The sequence below is a fragment of the Schistocerca serialis genome, chromosome 3 (genome assembly GCF_023864345.2).
Source record: "Schistocerca serialis cubense isolate TAMUIC-IGC-003099 chromosome 3, iqSchSeri2.2, whole genome shotgun sequence".
Lineage (NCBI taxonomy): Eukaryota > Metazoa > Arthropoda > Insecta > Orthoptera > Acrididae > Schistocerca > Schistocerca serialis.
In genome coordinates, this window is record NC_064640.1 from 394511284 (window position 1) to 394534371 (window position 23088).

Genomic DNA, 23088 nt, shown 5'->3' on the forward strand with positions numbered 1-23088 from the left:
ATCTTATCAGATAAACATATAAAGACAGGAAGAACACAAATACACAAGGGTACACAAACACATAGCGGAATAATACAAAAGGAAAGGACAGGGTTTGTTTTATTGCAGTATTTTGCAAACAAAACTTTCTTTACTTCTTGGAGATCTTCCTTCACTCATCATTATTCCCAAAAAGTCCTATCTATACCTTCTTTCTGTATTCTATTCATATTTGTTTCAAAATAATTATTTCTCATTGTACAATACTAATTTTGGCCCAAATCTTTTTCGTGTAACTCCTCAATGCATTCTTTCCCTATTCTCCATAGTCAGTTTCTTATATAGTCTACCCCATCTTAAGGTAACTTAAATCTACTGAGCTCAGATATATATACTAAAGGACGAGGCAATGCAGCCATACATAACAAATTAACACAAGCAGCAATGACAAAAAATGCAAATTGGCAAAGCAAGCAGCAGTATATATAAATTAGCACAGCAAATGCAATATTACAACTAATATAACGCACTGTGCAGCAAACAAGAAAAATAAATCAGTAGTAACAGAGTAATACAAAGTGAAATTCAGTAGCACTATGCCTGGCCAACAGCAGCAGCAAATGCTATAATATATATCTAAACATGACAAACCCACAAGCAGAAAAAATATTACAGTAAAGATAGGAAATGTATAATAACTATGTCACATCTTAACACTAGAGTGATGCATCATGATAAATTACTCTATGAAACAGGTTACCCAGTCATTGGCAAAATTATGTATGCAATTCCTGTGAAGGGAAATGTCTTTATGTGTTCCATCGTTTTTTTGGAAGTAGATCATAAAATTATTATTTACTGGATCTGTAGGCATAAAATATCTATATTAGTACATCTATTAAATTTTATTTTAACTAATGCTGCAGTGCAGCTAGAAACTAGATATTAAACAAATTGAGCAATCTCTCAACTAGAAAGGCAATAGATGTAAAATGTCTCTCATCATTTCATTAGGCATTTTAGTAAATATCATAAATTAAGAGCTCCACAGTGTAATCATATGTTTTCAAGTTCGAGCGTGTCGTATTTGCGATGTTTTCTACAAAGAAATGTCAATAGCGAGGTTAATGGCCTCTTTTTTTTCTCCACCTAATGGCTTTTTCTCCAGGCAGCTGGCACAGCTGGGTTCCCACAATGCATTACGCCAAGGTCACTTAGCTTTCTTACCGAAATATTTATGACAGCAGTTTCCACTACGGTGACAGTCTCATATAAAAAAATTTCACAGGTTGAGAATTTGCATTACAAATGTGTAGAAACAAAATCCTATAAATATAACAGTGTCCAAAAAATATTCGTCATTGTGATACATTCGCGCTTTTACGCACATTTCATAACTCTTAAAGTACGATTCTTGGTTTCCAACATCCTTTTTCACAAATCAGAGTCGCTAACCACTACTCATTATTCCTTACCTTATTACACATATACATATTTGTTGACACTTCTTCAACATTTCATCATAATGAATATGTAGCAAAATCAAATTCCTGATATACGGTAGCATCAGCTTATTGATCATAAACATACCTCAACGGCATAATACACATCGTCATTGTAATAATAACATCATAAACCTCAGCCGAATCTCAAAAACGTCATAGCTTTCTGCAATAATTTCAAAACCTTCAATAAAATCATCTACCTCAAACGTACTTCAAAAATCATGATCCCTTACCAAATACATCATTCAAAGCTCTCATAGTATCACAATGGTTCCGAAAAAATATGAACAGTTCACAAAGTACATAAAAAATACAATTTCGTAAGTGTGAAGTTATCCAACTGTGTAACTGCATAAACATCTGTTACTGATGTAGTAAAAAAAATGTTTGTCTCTCTCAGTTAAATGATCAGATAGCTGTGTAATTCTGTCTTACAGAAATATGGTACCAATGTGTAAAGTTGTATAAGCAAATACCATATTAGCTAGGGCTCCTTGTGATTGCCAAACACATGGTACACAAAGTAAGCGTGTACCCCACTGAGGATTAATGTATTTATACCCTCAGGTGTTACAGATTACAGCAATGGAATGAAATGCATCACGGAAAACTTTCTTTGTAATTCAAAAATCTTTAAAAATAAATGTTTTAAGTACAAAATTAATCACTCAAATACGTGTACTGCCACGCTAAATTGTGCGTCTTGTTGTAACATAATCTGTCATTACTTAAGGGTAAAAAATGTGCCAAGTGTCGTAATTATCGTCGTCCGTAAGCAAAGTTATGTAGAAGTCAATGTACTTACCTCATAATACACAAAGTGAATTGCTATGCGTATAGATATCGGAGTTGTTGCGCTTATTGCTGTGATGAAGTAAGTACTGTACTGTTACGTATTGTTGTGCTACAGAAAAGGCTGTCTCATTGTAGCTATACCACAAGAGTTACTACTAAAACATGTTTTACTTTCCAGCAGAATTCAGAAAAACTGTGCAGATATAAAGCAGATACAGCGCAAAAGCAACACTGTAAATTGTGTCACACATTAGTAGTGTCATGATATAGTCATGTAGCTGTCAAATAAACTAACCACTGTGTCATCTGGTATCTCTCAGAAAGCACTTTAAATCCATAATGTATTTTCAAGTAAATCAAAATGTTGCAGTAAAATCTCATTAGCAGTACTGGTATATGTTCTAAGTATGTAAGCCTTATAGTCGTTATGTAATCGTGCAACTAACAAGCAAGAATGTACACACACAATAACACTGTGTCGTCTGTTCTCTATAACAATGCATTCGTAATTACTGTCTAACTATATTCCCTAGGTGCTAGACTGGATAGTTAATTTTAAAACATAGTTGCATGTTAACAGTTTCTAAGTGTGACAAAGAGTACTAGTAACGTGAAGCGAAAAATTTTATAGCAAAGACTAAGTCAAAAAAGCAGATTATCTCTCAATAAACGGTTTTACATGTGAAATGTGGTGCAATCCTTTACTCTTCCTAGCAATTTTCACGTTGTATACGTCGGTAAGGAATGCTAAAATTTTTCTCAAGGTTAGAGTCTATGTTATTTTTCTCTGAGCCAGCCGGTGCACGTGGCTGCCTACGGTGCAAGTCATTGTCTGTCTCTTTGTTGGCGCGCGTCGTTATTGGGATTAAGAGACCTAACTTCTACAAATTCGCCTTGTCGAGAGGGCCCTGCCCTGTTTGAATCCCGCCAGTTCTGATGAAATTCAGGTCTGTCGTTACGATTATATCGTCTGCCATCATGTCTGTAGATTCCATAGTATCTTTCTTGCCGGTCACATGGTGGAGAATATCTCCGTGAATCGTAACTGCACGCTGAACTGTTGCGTCTGAAGTTATTCTGTCTCCCTTGATAATAATAGTTCTGGTTGCCATATTGTCTGTTTCTATGATTGTCTCTGTCATATTCATTACTGCGGAAATGCGATCGTTCTCTGTAACTATTACTCTGCCAGTGGTTGTCATGTGGGTGGTGTCTGTTTTGTTCACGATTTGCGTTGTAAGAATAGCCTTGTCATGTCCAGTTATTATTTCTTTCATCGCAGAATTGTGACGGATGTGACCTGTAATTGTTGTGTTCCTGTTTTCGCGTCCCGCAATTGTCAGTGTCAATTTCCAATTCTTGTAACAGTCCCTGAAAAGCTTCAATGTCGTCTTTGCAACGTCCTGCCGAAATAATATGTCGTAAATGTTCAGACAATTTGATTAAGCAAATGCGGATGAGTTCTGAGGGGCTGTATGGGTTTGACAGGTACTGATTCTTGTGCAACATGTCTCCAAAATATTTCACAGGACTGGAAAATTCAGATTGTTCGAAATGTTTCATCGTTATGATGCTATGTTTTACACAGTCTTATGCTGAGTCCAATATGCTGAGAGGAAGGCATGATACAATTCTCCTTCACTGTGACAATGGTGAATGGCCGATCGCATTCTTATAGCTGGTTCATTCTCTAAATAGCCACACATAAATTCTAATCTGTGCTCTAATGACCAGTTGGGAGGAAAACAATGAGAGAATTGATGGAGCCATGCTTGTGGATGAATGTTGTCGCCGGAATTCTTAAATGTTTTGAATTTATGTGTAGTAACAAACAGCTTATAGTCAAAATCATCATGTCGGCGAGTCGCATGTCAGTCATTGTTACGTCGTTTCGGCGGTTCCATCTCAAAATTCGGTATACCTTTCCAATTTCTTTCATAATTTCCGAAGTGCCCTGTGTCATTATTTTGTGGCTGTTCCGTATTTCTATGTCCCTCTTCCCATATTGGAGCGCAAGTGTCCTCTGAAATATGTAATTCTTGTATTACCTGTGTCAATTTATCTTGTACTTCCCGGATTTCTCTTTGGTGTTTCGTATTAATTTGATTGTGATTTTGTTTGTATTTCCTAATATGTTCGTACCCTTCTGTATCATTAAAGACTACCAGTCTTGTGTCACTCAGATTATCATCTACCTTCGTAGATAAATTATTTAGCTGATCCGAAAGTTCGACTGCTTTCTCTGATAATGAACTAATTTCCTCCATGTGTCTTTCTGAACCAATTTTCAGAGTATCTACTGTGTCCTTTAAGTTTTCCTGAGTATTTGCAAGAAGCGTAACTGAATCGGTAGATGCAACTGAGTCAATTTTAGCCCGCAAGGTCTCGTGATTTTCATGAACAATAGTTTGCAGTTCTTTTATGGCTGCTTTGTGATTCTGTAATGCATTTTCATGCCGCAAAAAAATAGGTTGAAAATGCTCACAAATTTGTGTTTTTACGTCATTACAGACTTTTTGACATTTCGATTCGAAGTTATGTAACTCAGTAGTTAAATCTTCACGTGTTTGTTCAAGTGTGGTGTCTAACCTTTGAAGAGTTTGTTCCATTGTGACTAACTTTTGAAGATTATGTTCCATTGTGTCTAACTTTTGAAGATATTGTTCCACTGTGTCTAACTTTTGAAGATTTTGTTCCATTGTGTCTAACTTTCGAAGATTTTGATCCATCGTGTCTAACTTTGTAAGCTTTTGTCCCATTTGTTGTATTAATTGTAATAACAATGCACTTGTGTCTGAAACATGTTCCTCAGTGCTTTTCGGGAGTGAATTTGCACCGGCAACATTCACATTTTGACAAGCAGAAAAAGTGTCTTGACTTATTTGAGAAAACAGTGAGGACCGAAAACCTCAATCTACAGTATTTGCGAAATTGTGTCCTGTCATTTCGGATTCCTGAGGCGAGCTGTTGTCTACCGATCGATCGATAATGCTTCCCTGTTCACTAATTGTTTCACTGTCTACCCCATTATTTGCCGCCCGCTCCATTTCCCTATGCACAATTACCAAATTACCACTTTGAATGTCTGTTAATTCATTGCACAGTGGTGCTGATAAGCTACACTCGTCGTCACTATTATTTCTCAGTTTACTTTGGAGCCTAGTGTGACGTTTTTCACACGCCATTATTGTCACAATATTTCACACCATAACACAGAAAAGCACAATTTGAAGAGCAAAATAAGAAAACACATTAACATAGCACTGAAAATAATATCTAGTTAATTGCAAGCGCAGCTGTGGAATACTTGGTGCAAATCTACATGCATGCCACAGTTGTTTTACTGTACAACAATGAAAAATTACGACTACAAAGGAAATTCTCTCTATAATTACGCGCTAGCAATAAATAATAGCTACACTAATTACAGAAACTACAAGAAAAAATCAGAAGATTCCAGTGAGGTATCCTCGGCTAAGGGTCGACATATGAAACAACCCCTTGATTTTCAAACAGCTGAGCAAAACTGAACGTACTCAGACATTTCGCTCTTTACCTATTCTGATCAACACTAAACTTACACACAATATTTTTAGCGCACCGCAATCTGACTTTCAATAATCCCTACAAAAGAATGGCCCTGACTAACATTAACCTATACCTTTCACAAATCACTTACCTCACAAAAATCTTCGTTACTCGAGCTACTGCAATACAGCGAGCGCCACTACTGCCAGCTAAATAAAGGATTCAAACTACTGAAGACACTAACTACTGATAGGCATTGTTAGCAAATGAAAGATTTTAATAGAGAACAAACAATGTATTTACCTTAATAGTGTTCAAAAGTCATAATATATGTAGCAGTTCATGACATCCAGTATTACAAATTTACTGTCTCTGATGGACACACGCCCAGATCATCCACTCTCAAAACTCCGCCATTTCTCTCCCCACATCCACCACTGCTGGCAGCTCACCTCAACTGCGCAACGCTACGCACTGTTAACAGCAAACTGGCCAACACTACAATAGCAAATTCCAACAATACAAACCAGCCACAGACTGCACACAGGACAGTCAGTGATTTTCATACAGAGCGCTACGTGGCGTTACCAACATAAAAACCTAAACAGCCTACTTCCAAGTTCTACTGAAAATAAGTAAAACAAATCTACATGTAAGTAATCTCATATCCTGTTCTGATATACCTCATTCGAATTTTTACCTGTTGATTTTTATGATAAAGAAACTGCAGCAATAAAACTGCACAAAGTGAAGCATATTACAATTTCAAACAACACCACACAAAACCTTATCCTACCACAAAATGCTCAAAACATTTACTTAAATGCTCACGTTTTCCTGCTTTCCATAACTTTTTAGATTTCCCTTTCAGTAAGTGCCTCTAGATATAAAAATACCTGGAGTGGGGCAACGAAAGTAGTTCACCAGAAGAGCATTCTTTGTCAAGCCAAACATTTCACTATGTCTTACTGTTTACTTTCGAAAAACTGAAATAATCAAATTCCTCTGAATTATGCGATTGTATAATAATATTACAAACCACTTTGTGCATTTTACATTTAATACATGATTACAATTTGTCATCATCTTTTACTTCTGTGCCGGCCAGAGTGGCCGAGCGGTTCTAGGCGCTACAGTCTGGAACCGCGCGACCGCTACAGTCGCAGGTTCGAATCCTGCCTCGGGCATGGATGTGCGTGACGTCCTTAGGTTTAAGTAGTTCTAAGTTCTAGGGGACTGATGACCTCAGAAGTTAAGTCCCATAGTGCTCAGAGCCATTTGAACCATTTTTCTTCTGTTGACATGGAAAAACTGTTTTTATACATGTTATGATTGTGTATTCTGTACATTCTGGTGACCCACCCATATAGACACGCATTTTAAAGTGCCACTTTCAGGACAGGCAGTGCATCAGCTCCAGATCGAATCCATGCAGTGGATTAACAACAAGAGTTGGTGTGACAGTCAGGGTGGATGAGGTTTTTAGGTGATTTTGCATATCCTAATAGGTGAATAATGGGCTGGTACCCAACTTCAACTCAGTTACACAATTGAAAACCATTTCGACAAACTTGATTTGGGGGGGGGGGGGGGGGCTAGAGAGTGGCGACAGGTAGGGCATCTATACAACTGTTTTTTCATCCTTAGACAATATATTTGCATGGAATCTCAAAAATGTTTTTTAACTAATAAAAATATACATTTATACATTTATTATAAGTAACGAACAACTTTTTACAAACGTGTTACATCTATGCAGTTTATTATGTATCTTCAGACTCCCACACTCTCTTTCAATAGTGGTTTTATAATCAGAAATTAGTAAGAAAACTCGTCTTTACAAAGAGATTGGTGGTCTTGGAGAAACATTTTACCAGACCTTCCATATATTAGAGTAACTGAAGTCAAAACGATCACAGTTCGCATTTTCCTGAGCATGGTACTGCATTGGTAGTAGGCCATCTTGGCACTATTGCCATTTGACATGACTCCTGCTTGCATAAAGTCAGCTGTGATAAAACTAAAACCACATCAAATAATAGTTATAAGGGGATAAAAGGAACAAATTTACCTTATCTACAATATTTTTTTTCTTACATAACTAATAACATCACAACTGAATTTTTCTCTTTTATTGTAGCTGACTTTTACACTTAAAAATGTTATTCAGTGTAAATGGTACCATCAATGTATGTTCTTATTTTTACATAGTGTAGGCATCAGCTCAGTTCTGTTATTGTAAGACCTTAATCATTTGTCGTTTATAGATATGTGACTTTGCTTATGAAGGAACACTCACTGAAAGAAGTATCCAAGTTGTCATGGAACATCTGTAATTTCACACAAAAAAAGACAAAACAATTACATTAAGTATTAAGAAGAAAGAAAAGCATAGAATCTCCTATCGTATCATGAGTGGGCGTGGCGAAAATAGGTTAATTTCCGAAGTTAGCAGACGCCGACACTGTCAAAACTTTTTTCCCAAGAAACCTTGGTGGTGATGTACGTGGAGCGACGTACCATGACAGTCTATTGACTACCCCTGTGAATGCTGCCATTTGAAATGCATCATGGAATGTTTTGATATGACATGAGATGATGGCATGTATGAATTGGTCATAATACTTGACAAAACGGAAAGTCACATCGTGTCACATCAAAACATTCCATAATGCAATTCAAGTGGCAAAGGCCGTGAGTGGCACGGAACGTCATGGTCGAGGTTTCTCAGGAAGAAAATTTTGATGGTGGCGTTAGTGGGGGGAACTGTGTTGCGAAATTAAGACACACAATATCAAAGAAAACATATTCATCTTTACATCTTCTCTGTTCACCAAACCATCAATCATATCTCTCTTATGCAAAATCGGTCCGCAGCTCACTGGAAAAAAGATTCTGACTCTAACAACTCATCTACATGTACGTCATACTCCGCATCCACCTAATGGTGTGTGTCGGAGGGTACTTTCGGTACCACTATCTGACCCCTTCAACCCTGTTCCGCTCGCAAATAGTGCGTGGGAAGAATGATTGTCGGTAAGCCTCTGTATTGGCTCTAATTTCTCGAATTTTCTCCTCGTGATCAATATGCAAAATGTATGTGGGGGGAGGTAATATGTTGTTTCACTCCTCCTGAAAAGTGCTGTCCCGAAATTTCAATAGTAAATCTCTCCGTGATGAACAACGTCTCTCTTGTAACGTCTTACAGCGGAGTTTCTTAAGCATCTCCATAATGCGCTCTGGCCAACTAAACGATCCCATGACGAAACACGCAGCTCTTCATTGGATATTCTCTATCTCCTCAATCTGCCCTACCTGATAGGGATTCCAGATAGATGAACAATACTCAAGAAGCGGGCGAACAAGCGCGTTGTAAGCCACTTATTTCGTGGATGAGTTACATTTCCTTAAGTTTCTTGTGTCTGCTTTTCCCACTATCTGTTTTATATGGTCATTCCACTTAAGGCCGCTCTGGATAGTTACGCCTAGATATTTTACGGCACAGGCTGTCTCCAGCTGTTTGTCATCAAGTAGTGTAGCTGTACAATAGTGGATTTCTTTCCCACACAGATGATTTTTTTATGGACAAATCCTTACCAAGAAAGAATGAAGTTACTGGAGCAATGAAAATGCCTTTAGGGAACTCTAATGTTTATGTAAAAATTAACATTGATAATCAAATAAATTGCAGCAACAAAGGTCTTTCTGTTTGCCATCAAAATTCAATCAATAACAAACATTATTTTATATGTAGGTATTTTACTAAATACAGAACTCTACTTTATCAGTGTTCTGTGCATTACAGAGCACTTGCTAAATATTGACCAAATTGTCTTCTTTTCTGTATCAGGGTACATTCTAGCAAATTATTTCTGAAGAAACAGTTATAAAAACTGAAGTACCATAATTTTCATCAAGCAAGGTCTAAAAATAAATCTATTAATAAGTTTCAGCATCTCATTGCAGAAAGGGGCTTTGAGCTGGCACGCATTAAAGTCAGCGAGGCAAATACAGTTGCAGCATGCATTTATCACTCTCCAAATGGAAATTTTGAGTAATTATTAAATAAGCTTGAATATGTACAAACTGGTTCCATCTAGTGAAGAAATCAATAGTACTGCATGAGGATTCAAGGTTGATTTTCTTGCAACCAGCAAAAGAAAAGTGCTACTGCTCAACGCCACAGATATTTTCAACTGAAAACAGACTATAACAGCCCCAAAAAGAATTACAAAAACTACTGCTACTGCCCTGGATCAGATACTTGTGAATACAAACTGTACTGTAAAATGTATAAGTTCAAGCCCTTGTGATCATGAAGCTCAAGTTGTTACCTCCCAAAGCTACTTACTGTCTACCCTGAACTAAGAAAGAACTGTAATGGTTAGAAGGTTCACAGCAATTTCCTATTATCAGGGGAAATGTGGGAAGTAGTTTTACAAACAGATGACACCAATCATAAGTTCGAGAAATTCTGTAGCATCTTCAGTGATTACTTTGAAATTGCATTCCCTCTCAAAACACGAGTTATAAGAGGCACAGCTCCAAAATCAAAGAGGTGGATAACAACAGGTATCAAAATGTCAAGTGTGAGGAAAAGAGAATTACTCAGGTACAGGAAAAACACTAACATACCTTCACTTCTGAGCAGCTACATTCAGAAATACATTCAAATCTACAAAAAGTTTGATAACTAGGTAAAAAAGTGCCAATGATAAGTTCATAGTACAGACATCAAATAAAAGCCAAGCAGTATGAAAAGTCATAAAGAAGGAAGCAAATAAAGTGTCCCTTAAAATGGAGTATAGCACTCTGAACCATGAGAACAAATGTGTAAATGACCCTCAAAACATCGCTAATCTTTTCATGTGTTACTATGCAGATGTCACAAATACTTTAATAGTCTCTACCAAAACAGATACTAGATAGAAATATAAAAACGAAATGCAGTCATGTTCCTCTTCAATCTACGTTTTGGGAACAATTCCAGATGAAATCATCCATGTTACATAAACTCTTTAGAAAATGTCATCAGGGATTGATGGTACTCTTGATTGCATCAGAAAGTAATGTATTACAAACATTTCACTGCCACTTTCAGATATAGTCAATCCATCTTTTCTGACAGGCAAATTTCTTGACTGTTTAAAAATTTCTAAAGTGGTCACTAAAGTGACCTGGGCTTCCTGTCGGGTAGACCATTTGCCGGGTGCAAGTCTTTCGATTTGACGCCACTTCAGTGACTTGTTCGTAGATGGGAGATGAAATGATGATGATTAGGACAAGGCAACACCCAGTCCATGAGGGGAGAAAATCTCTGACCCAGATGGAAACTGAACCGGGGCCCTTAGGATTGAAATTCTGTTGCGCTGACCACTCAGCTACTGGGGGCAGACAGTGGTCACTTATTCATATGAAAGGAGACAAATCACATATAGAAAACTATAGACCAATTGCCTTATTATCAGATTTTAGTAAAATCTTAAAAAAGTAATTTATAATAGGTAAATGAAATTTTTAGAGAGAAACAGAATTCTCATTGATATGTAGCATGGATTCAGAAAAAATAAATCAACAACCAGTGTCATGCATGTTTTTGTAAACAATTGCCTGTAAACAATGGACAAGAAACAAACTCTGGCACTTTATTAAGACTTAAGTAAAGCCTTTGACATACTGGACCACAATGAATTGTTGGATAATCTTGACAAACGGGAAAGAGAAAATACAAATAAAACATAAACTAAATGAAAATGCCGGGATATGTTTCTCAAATGTAAAAATTCTAAAAAAAATGAGTTCCTTGGGCATCAGTTCTTGGGACAACCCTTTTTCCGCTGTATATAAACGATTTAGACCTGAACATTGAGTCACAAACAAATACCTATTTGCAGATGAGACAAGCATTCTTATAACAGAAAATATCGCAAGTCAGCTACGAGCAGCTGCAAATAAAACTACAGCACAGTGAAATAACTGAATAGACACTACTGATAAATACCAAAAACAACATTTCAAAATTTCTGTTTAAAAGATGATGCATGCAGCAACAGTGTACAATAAATTCCAAAAAAATTTCATCTTCTCTGGAAACAAAGTTTTTAGGCATATGGCTTCAAAACAATTTCAGATGCCATAAGCATATAAACAAAATAAATGGAACACTAAATAAAATATGTTATGGTCTACAATTACTCTCTGTTAAAGCAAGTTTTAGCACAGGCTGAATTCCTACTTTGCTTAATTCCATAGCATCCGATTATGTGAAACTATATTCTTGGGTAATAGACTATCTAGTTCACTCTTTTTCCTAACCCAGAAGAAAACTGTAAGAGCAATGCAGCATGCTTGACAAACAGATTCTGGCAAACCCCTCTATCAAAAGTCATCAGTTCTTCCAGTTTCCTGTGCGTAATACCTTAAAGTACGTATGTTTGAAAGAATTTGAAAGTCATAAATGAAAATGTTGATATCCATGAACATGATACAAGACAAAAGGAAAAGCTCCACATGCAGTCAATGAGGAAATCAGAATACCAAACTTCCACAATAATCAGTTGTATTCAAATTTCCAATAGTCTTCTACATAAGGTAAAAATCAGATAATCATTCACACTCTTTTGTAAAACCCTATGGGCTGCTTCTATTCAGTAGCAGAATTTTTAGAACACTTGAGATACAAGAGACCTGCAACAAGACAGTGCAGATACTCCAAGTAGTGAAAATTCTATTGTGAATAAATCTAGAACGTTATGTATCTACTGAAATAATACTGTAGTTTTACTGTACTGTGTTGTATTACTATTTTGTTTTGTGTTTGTTCTGTGTCCCACAATCTAGAAAATTTTTTTTATGAATAAATAAATAAATAATTTATTTTCGCCACACTAATTATGTTACAGCACTGCATTTTCTACTTTTCTGTCTCTCTCATAATTATTACTATTACACTTACAATTGTTATTATTAATATTTCTGTAATTATTGTTATTATTACTTTGACACATTGCAAATGTTTCATGATAACTTGGCTATTTTTTCACTGAGTAGTCTTCTAAAAGTGAAGGCAAATATCTGGACGCCACAAATGACCCAGGTTTTACAACAATCTTCCAAGATGGTCACTGAGTGAGGTACACAGGTATATATTGTCTACAAAAAGTACTTATTTAAGGGTAAATCGTACAAAATTTGAATTTGTTTTGTTTTGCGTACTTGATGTAGTGTCTATTAGTGAATATTTTGCGCTTTTTCTTAAAAACAACTCGTGTTATTTGAAATCTCGATAATCGAGAAGTAGGCCGAAATTTTAAGTGGCATAAATACTGAAAATTCTATTAAAGTTTTCTTAATACAAAAAATTTCGTTAAAACAAGACAGTTACTAAGTTCAGTAGTCTCTATGCCCGCCATGGAAGTCTAAGTAAACATTCTAAAATGTATTTAGCAACATATTTCATATTGTTTTTTGCTAGTTAGACAGACGCAATCTACGACTAAATTCTCTCAGTTAAATAAGATTAAAAACCTAACCAACCGAGCTTGGTAACGCAAATACTCTAAAAACAAGGAGACTAATAAGTCGTTCTTCTGTCATTATATTTCTAAACAAGAACAAAACAGTGACAACACCACAAAACAATTTTAGTGTCGTTTTGTCTACAAACAGCAAATTTCGCGTCCTTTACAATGTGGCATTCTTTAAATTTGAACTTAATTCTTCTTTCACAGCTGACCCTGAATGAGAAATGTGGGAGCTGTTATAGGGTAGTGAGGAGGGGGATTTTTTGCCAATCTTGTATTAAATATTTTCACTTGGAGGGTGTGGTGGGGAAAATGTTCGGAAAATGAAAGAGGCTCTCTGCGGGATCTACAGAACATGCATTAGGAACATTTTGATTGAGTAACAGGAAAGGAAAATCTGTGCCCTTCAGTCACAGTTGGTGGAAGCAAAGAAGCAAATGATCAGGATCAAGGCAAAAAGAGTGGAGGAGAATTCCTGAGAACTGTCTGTTAGTAGGAATATAGGGAGAAAGAGAATGCAGTCTGACAGTCTTATTATCAGCACTAAAACATCTAGAGTTAAGTGGAAAAGAGCCTCAGACAGGGCCTCGAGTAGGAAATGTACAGTACACTTCAATCGATGGTAGGAAGGTATGGAATGTGCAGTGTTAGGAAGAAGAAAGTGCTGCTGCTACATAGTAATCATGAGTGAGGTGTAGGCCCTCAGTTACAGGAAAGTTTAAGGGCAGCGTAGCAGACTACAAGTATTTTTAAACCAAGTGCATGGCTAAGTCAAGTGATAGAGAACTTCAGGTCTTTATGTGAGGATTTTTCTAAAGAGAACCATGTAGTGATAGTGGATGGGGCAGAAAACAGTTTAGACGGGTATGGTGCATATTATGTAAGTAGTCACCTGGACGAGACAGCTTCTCTGACTTACAGTTGAGTTGTCCCAGCGCCATGGTAGCCTTAATGGAACTGTGAGACAGATAATGTTGGGTTAGAAATGACACTGATGGCAACTGACTTTGCACATGTTATTCTAGTGTTGTCAGTAGTATCAGTAGATGAGGTTTCACTGGGAATGGCCTACACCTACACAGGACTGGGAAGGGAAGTTTGGCACAGCTGATTTATGAAAGTATAGAGGGTGAATCTCATGCCACACATTATCAAATACCTGTTGTCATGTGATTACATTAAATTAAGTTTTCGTTCCATAGACCCAAAAAATGAGATGATTCTAGTGGGTGTGGAACATGTCAGAAAGTATAACATAAAACATTTTAATATAATACTTACTACCCTGATTATTTGTCAGGAGATTGTCGAAACAGGTGAACACAATGCAGTAAACTTGAACAGCTAACATTTACAGAATTAACACGCTGTCAGAATGAAACATTGTTATGCACTGATAATAAATTTATCATACACAGCATACATAATCTTGACCGTTGCGACCAAGTGCTATCAAAACTCTAAAGATAATCATCTATAGAGCAGAAGGAGTTGCCTATCAAAAAGTCTTTCAAACTCTGTTTAAACTGTACTTTATCTGAAACCAAGTTTTTAATTGTTGCTGGCAATTTATTGAAAATGTGTTTTCCTGAATATTGGACCCCTTTTTTGGAACAACGTAAATAATTTTTGGTCTTTTTGTAGATTGTTCTTATTGCTAGTATTGATACTATGTATTGAGCTATTGATTGGAAATAAAGATATATTACTTGCAACAAATTTCATTAAGGATTAAATATACTGAGAAGCAGTGGTTAGTTCCTTGAACAGGTTTCTACATGATGTTCTTGAATTTACAGCACAAATGGTTCTTATTGCACTCTTTTGCACCCTAAAAGCTTTTGCACAGTTTGATGAGTTACCCCAGAATATGGCCCTGTATCACATGATAGAATGAAAGTAAGTAAAGTACACAAGTTTCTTTTTATATTTATATCTTCTACATCTGACATCATTCTCACTGCAAATACTGACTTGTTTAGGCACTTACGCAATTCTGTAGTATGCCCTTCCAAACTGAAATTATTATTGAGTTGTAATCCCAGAAATTTAACACTGTCAACCTACCCAATCTGCACATCTTCATTCGTTATACATATGATGCAATAATCCTCTGATGGGTTCTGAACTGCATATAGTGGGGCTTTTCAAAGTTTAATGACAGTGAATTAGCTTTAAAACATTTATTAACCTCAGTGAAAATTTGATTAACAACTATTTCTAAATCTACTTGACTTGCTGCTTATTGCAATGTTTGTATCATCTGCAAACATAATAAAACTTAGCATTTGGCAATGATACAAATAAGAGGTCATTAATGTACACAAGAAAAAACAATGAACCCAAGATGGAACCTTGAGGAACACCACATGTAATTAATTCCCAATCAGATGAAGACTGACTGCTTACTGCACAGGTATTTTGCAACAACACTCTTTGTTTCCTGTTAGATAGATAAGACTCAAACCATTTCACAGCATCGCTGGTGACACCATAATATTCTAATTAACTTAAGAAATACTGTGGTTCACACAGTCAAAGGCTTTTGACAGGTCACAGAAAATGCCAGTAGCCTCTAATTTATTATCTAATGAATTAACTACAATCTTACTGTAAGTGTAAATAGCTTTCTCTGTATCAGAACCCTTAAGAAATCCAAACTGTGACTTGGAAAATATATTATTTGTAGTCAGATGCTTTAGGAGACACTTGGACACAACTTTTTCAAATGTTTTTGAGAAAGTCGGCAAAGGTGAAATTGGTCGATAGTTTGATAGTATCTCTTTACCCCCCTTCTTGTAAAAAGCTTAACATTAGCATATTTAGCCTGTCTGGAAATGACCCACTGATAAAAGGTTGATTACAAGAATAACGTAAGATAGAATTCAACTCACGTGAGCACTCTTTGATTACCTTTGTTGATATGTTATTATATCCACTGGAATACTTAGATTTTAAGGATTTTATGATGGATGCCACTTCTTTGAGAGACATGAGTGTCATTTCCATTTTACTGACGTTATTTTTAAAGACTGGTCTAACATGCTCCTTTGCACAGTTCACTGAAACTCACGACTCCAAGCTGTCAGTAACAGAAATGGAGTACTTGGTTAAGAGGTTTGCAACACTACATGCACTTGTTACCAAAGTCTCATTTAGTTTTAGAGCTATCTAATGCTCTTCCTTTTTGGCCCCACCTGTCTCTGTCTTCATTATATCCCATACAGTTTTTATTTTGTTGCCTGATGTAATCTTTTATTTTCTCATAATAAAACTGCTTTGATTTCTGGATTACTTGCTTCAATATTTTGCAGTATTCTTTCTAATGCATTACAATTCTTACATCTGAGCTGTTCCTAGATAGTAGATACAGTCTCCTTTTTGTCTCACATGATATCTTTATACCTTGTGTAATCGATGGTTTACTTCTTGACTTCTGTGTGATTTGAGTTACCTTTAGGGTAAAACAATTTCAAAAATGGAGGTAACTTTATTAACGAATGCTTTGTATTTTCCACTTGAGTGAGAAGTATTGTAAACGTCTATCCATTTCATGTCTTTGAGAAATTTCCTGAGTTTCTCAATTTTTGACTTATTTATTACCCTCCTGTACTCAGATTTAATAGATTTTTTTATCCTGACAACTTTCAACATTTAACACAAGATGCTCCATGTCATGATCAGATAGCCCATTTCCTGTGAGTTGATATGACTTTTTTCGCTAGATTTATCTACAAAGATATTATCAATAGTAGTAGCAGAGCATTTATATACCCTAGTTACAAAGTTCACTGTAGGAACTAAATTGAATGGTAGTGTTACTGACTGCAATACTTACTCACTGACAGAGCTTTTTAATAAATCCACATTAAAATCACCAGCAAGCAGTATTTCCTTGTTTTTTACCATGAGATGGGACAACATAGCACCCAGATTTTTTATGAAGAGGTTTAAATTTCCTGATCTGCATATATTTCCTGGAATCTGTATATACCTAATATTATAAAGGACTTACTATGAAATACTACTTCTGTTGCACCAGCTTCTAAGTGCTGCTCTGAGCAAAATTTATTAATATCAATATTCTTGAAAGTAAAACAGTTTCTGATAAATGTGGCAACTTCTCCTTTCTCCATATTTTCTCTACAGAAGTAAGAAGCCAGCATGAATTCTGTAACATTCAACATATTTATACCAGTGGTCACATGATGTTCAGAGAGGCAGATTATATCAACTGGTTTGCTCAACTCTAATTCTTCAACACAAATTAACAACTCATTAAGCTTACCACTTAGTCTTTGGATATTCTGATGGAACAAGGATAACTGGTTTGTACACTGGCTGAATTATAAGTTGATTAACTTAATTTTCTGCTAATTTTTGATTATCTCTAGTTTCAATCAGGGGCTGTATGCATGAATTGTGTAAATTAAAATTTGCTTTCTGGCTGCTTGTTTTTATCAATGTTAATGTCATTTTCAGCCTGTTTCTGAGCATCTTTTGACTCTACCCTTCCTACCCTAAAAAAACTGCTGATCTGTCACAAGTAACCACTGGTACTTTGCCACTTGTGACAATGCCCCCCTCCCATTAAGTTATTTACTATTAGCCCAGACAGTTTTCCCTTCCCGTTCCTGTTGAGGTGAAGGCCATGCCTAGTATAGTCCCGCCTGCTGGTAGAGTCAACAGGAACCACACTGATATGAGACCCCATACCTGATCCAAGCAGGCATTCCACTTTAAATTAAGTCTCCTAACAGAAGAGTTTAAATGAGGCCAGTCATCGCGCCTCACAACAGACACAAGCCCATGTCTCGTTGCTGAAGCTCACTCACAACTGAAGGTCACTCACAACTGAATAATTAGGGTTCCCCTCTACACTGTTGCCTGCCCTGCGCACAGTTACCATGGCATCTTCCTTTGTGAAGTCTTTGCAAAGTGAACCTACATCCTCTATCACCTGATCCAGACTTGCACTAGGTTTAAAATAGCTTGTGACCTGGTAACCTGGCCCTAGTTCATCCAGCAACAGTTGGCCAACACCTTTACCATGTGAACTACCTAACAACAAAGCTTTCTTCTTCTTCACAACTTTTTCTGACTTTTTACTTTTCAAACACTTTTTGAGAGTTTGTTGTGTCCTGTCTATTCCTAGATCTACTTGAGGCTCATCAGTTTCCAACTGTGACAACAGATCAAACTTGTTTTCCACATTCACAACAACACTGTCTGAGAACATACTATTCTTCTTTCTTCTATAACCTGTTGTCACTTCCCACCTCTCTTTTCCCTTCTCCCCCTTAACCCCCTTAACCGTTTTAGATCTTGTTATGCTTTATCTAGTTCTGTCTGAAGGCCAGCAATCTCCTCCTCCTGTTCCAATATGTTCCTATCTCTATAGCAAATCCTACACAACCAGTGAGCCTTGTTTATTTCCCCAATTCCCAGGCCACTACAGTCACCCACATGAAAGAAGCTGCAACAACACTCACACCACATCCTTGAACTAACAATGCTATGGCAAGTCATACGCTTCTCACTCATGGAAAACAAATTTTATCTTTAGTGTTAAAACAAGAATTATTTCCTAGACTACTCAATTAATATATTATATTTCTTAGAAAGTTAAGTCCTAAAGTTCAGATACTAATTGGAAACTTCTGGAGAAACAAAAACGATTTAACCTGTATTGTTTATGTGACGAAACAAAAAGGAAACAAAGAAATGAGCCTACACTACATAAACTATTCACTTATTTCAGAACTTCAGAACTTCAGCTACTTACGAGAAAATCAGATGGATAACATATCAGAATATATTAACAACACAAACTTTACTTTACTGAAATTATCACATAACTTCAGTATACCACAATGTAAACAAAACCTAAACCAAAATTCGCTCATATGTAATGTTTTCTTTTTCCAGAAAACACGCAAAAAATGAGAAACCTTCAATTGATAGCTTACAATAGGTATTAATTTACTTAATAATTATGTAATATTGCCTTAATTAATTGTTATTACTCTATTAAACACTTATCTTTGTGAGAGCTGTGAATGTGCAACACTTTTCAACTGAATATGCCAGAGACTTCTTGCTAGGAGAAGTAGGCGTTTTTAGGATAAATACAGATGACAGGTTCCTGACCTAAGGAGTATCTACAGCAATTCACATCACAGGTTCCCCTGTCTAAAGGGTATCCGCAGCTGTTAAAAAAATTTTGATACAATTACTCAAATGATAGATTCTAACAAATCTAATGTGCACTTATACTACATGCCATAAAGAAAAGAAACCACTGGAACAAAAAACATGGGGTATTTGGCAGACTTAACAATCCTTCATCAAAACATACTTACTCGTACTCTTAATCTGCTGGCCCCACAAACCGCAGTCAGCTTTTGGCCTCGTCAAGTAGCCTCTTCCACGGTATTCTGTCTTTGGTATCTTCTTTCATTGCTCTCAGTACCTGAATGTCCTTGGCAACCTCGTCTCTCCATCTCATTTTCAGCCTGCCTAGAAGTCTTCGTCATTCAGATTTATTCTCTGAGACTTCTTTTAGTAAAGATCCCTGCTCTCTCCTATATGCATGGCTGGCCCATCTTAGTCTTCTTGTATTGGCTTCTGCAACTACATCTGGTTCATTATATAGATCCCTGAGCTCCCTGTTGTTTCTTGTTCGCCATCCTCCTTCCTCATAGATTGGTCCAAATATCTTTCGTGGAATTTTATTTTCAAAACCTTTTATCGTTCTCTCAGTGTATTTATGTGTTCTCCACATTTCCGCCCAGTATAGTAATACTGGACTGATTATGGTTTTATATATTCTTATTTTGGCTCCTCTTGAAAAACCTGTCAATGACAGTAGTTTGTTGTTGAGTATGATGCTCTGGATGCAGCTTTGATCCTCGCCTCTGTATCTTGTTTCTCATCGTTTTTGTCGTTTACTACTAGCCCCAAATATTTAAATTCATTTTCTTCTTCAAACATGTGGTTATTGATATGCAGAGTTTCCTGTATTTTTGTTCTGTAATTTCTTTCTACCTTCCAGCTCGTGATCTAGTGGTAGTGTTCTTGCTTCCCCTGTACGTGGTCCTGAATTCGATTATCGGCAGGGTCAGAGATTTTCACCTGCTTCGAGATGATGGGGTGTTGCTGCGTCGTCTTCACCATCACCATTCATCCCAATTACGGTCGGAGAAAGGCAATGGCAAACCACCTCCGCTAGGACCTTGCCTAGTACAGTGGTGCGGGTCTCTCGCATCGTCCCCTACGCTCTGTCAGAGTATGGGATCTCAGCATCATCACTATCCCCAGATATTTAAACTCATTTACTTCTTCAAACATGTGGTTATCGATCTGCAGAGATTCCCATCATTTTGCTCTATAATTTCTTTTTACTCTTACGAATATTGCCTTCTCATCATTTACTTCTAATCCAACAGCCTTTGCTTTTCGAAAGATTCTTTTTGCCCTTATTTTAAGGTCTTCTGGATTTTCAGCAATTAATGCTATATCATCTACAAAGACCAAGTGATTTATTTTTCTTTCTATTTTAATTTCATCTTCTGCTTCACTTGCTACATCCAGAGCTTCCTGTATTACAAAGTTGAACCAGAGGGGTGATACTCCTTCTCCTTGCCTGACTTCTCTTTTTATGTCAAACGCCTTGGAACATTCTCCATCCATTTTCACAATACCTTTTGAGCCTTTCAGTGTCACTTTCACAAGATTTGTAATCTTCTTCGGTATTCAGAATCTTTGCATTTTCTCCCACAAGTTATCTCTGGGAATACTGTCACAGGGTTTCTTAAAATCAGTAAATAGTATTGCCATTTTTTATACTACCAATATTTGGATATGGCTTCCTTCAGTACGGATATCTGGTCAGTAGTTGAATGATTCTGCTCATTTATTATCTCTTTTAAATATGGTTCTAGTTTTTTCTGGAAGATCTTGGAGAACACTTTATAGGCGGTGCTAATTAATGAGATGCCTCTGTAGTTCCTGCATTGTTGTTTGACGCCCCTATAGTACCAACTATTATCGCTTATGTCCACTCCTCTGGCATTCTTTCATCATTCCACATGTTTGTAACAAGTTTATGTATTTATTTTGCAATTTTTATTCCTCCCTTCTTAAACATTTCAGCTGTTATGCCATCTCTCCCAGGAACTTTGTTGTTTTTCAGTATTTTGATTGAATCTATTGTCTCTTTCATTGTCGGCGATTTCACAAAGTGATGTACACTCTGATAATCATGTTATTGCTCTATTTCTGCATTTCTGTCTTCAACATTTAGAAGCTCCTCAAAATATTCTCTCTTAATTTCCATACCTTTAAATCCCTCCAGAACTGTATTGCCACTTTTATTTTTAATGCCCTACATCTGTGGTATATATCTTTTTCTGAAAAATCTGACTGATCTGTAAAAGTCTCTTGCATTCCCTGCACTTTTATCCTCCTTTTCTCATTTTATTAAACTGTCTGCATGTTCTCTCTTTTTCCTCCTGAGGATATTTTTAGTTTCTCTGTTAACATTTTCATATGTTTCTTTACTTTCATTGGAATCCTCTTGTAGTTGTTTTCCCTTCTATTCTCTTATTTCTTTCACTTTTTGCTCACATTCTGAAATCTACTGATTTTTCTTCCTTCTTTTTCTTTTTCTGCATACTTCTAGTACCAATTCTTCCACATTTGTTTTTATCATTTCCCAATGGTCTTCAATGTCAAAGTTGTCTTCCATTGTTACAACATCAAATTTGTTTTGCAGCTTAATGATAAACTCCTGTGCTATGTCAATGTCATAGTCTTTTATGCTCCCCCCCCCTCCACACACACCTAGGGCTCTTATATGGCTATTCTTTGGCATACCTCTGCTATGACTAGATAATGGTTTGTGCCTCCTTTGGCTCCCCTTATGGTTTCCACATTCATTATACTGCTTTTATGTGTTTGATCTACCAAGACATGATCTGCTTGGTATTTTGCTCTTCCACATGGTGATACCAAAGTCATCTTGTGAATGTCCTTCCATGAGAAGTGTGTGCTCATAACCCTTAGTTTCGTTGCACTTGCACAGCCTAATAGCCACACTCCATTATCATTACTTTCAACAAGAAGTCTTTCAGTCCCAGCTATTCCTCTCCAGATGATCTCCCTTCCAGCTTTAGCACTGGCATCTGCCACAATGAGCTTCTTATCATATTGTGGTGTCTTACTAAGTACCTCTTTGAGTATTTCATAAAAACTATCTTTCTTTTCATCCTCCAGTTCCTCGGTTAGAGCATATAGTGTAACTATTGTTATATTTGTGAATCTACCTTTTAGTGCCTTAACTGCTACTCTATCATCAATCAGTTGGAAATCAATTACAACCGCTGTTGCTGACCATAAAACCTACTCCCTTCTGAAACTTTCCACTTTACATCTACCAGTCCACTGTAGTATAGAATATGCCTGTCCGTTTCCAGTTTTCCTGTTCTTGGATATCTAACTTCTTGCAGTGCCACGAGATCCATTGTATATCTGTTGAGTTCTTCTGACAGAATATTGAGAGTTCAAGTTGTTGCCGAAGTCCTAACATCCCACATTCCAAATCCTAAGTCCTTGTTTGTAAGCTGTTTTCTATATTCCTTGTTTCTATTTTCCTCCGAGGCATTTTCTCGACGTTTTGTAGCAAGTTCTCTTGTACAGGATGGGTTGTCAGCCCAGTGTCCAACCCCCAACCTGGAGCAACAGTCCAGTTATTTTTT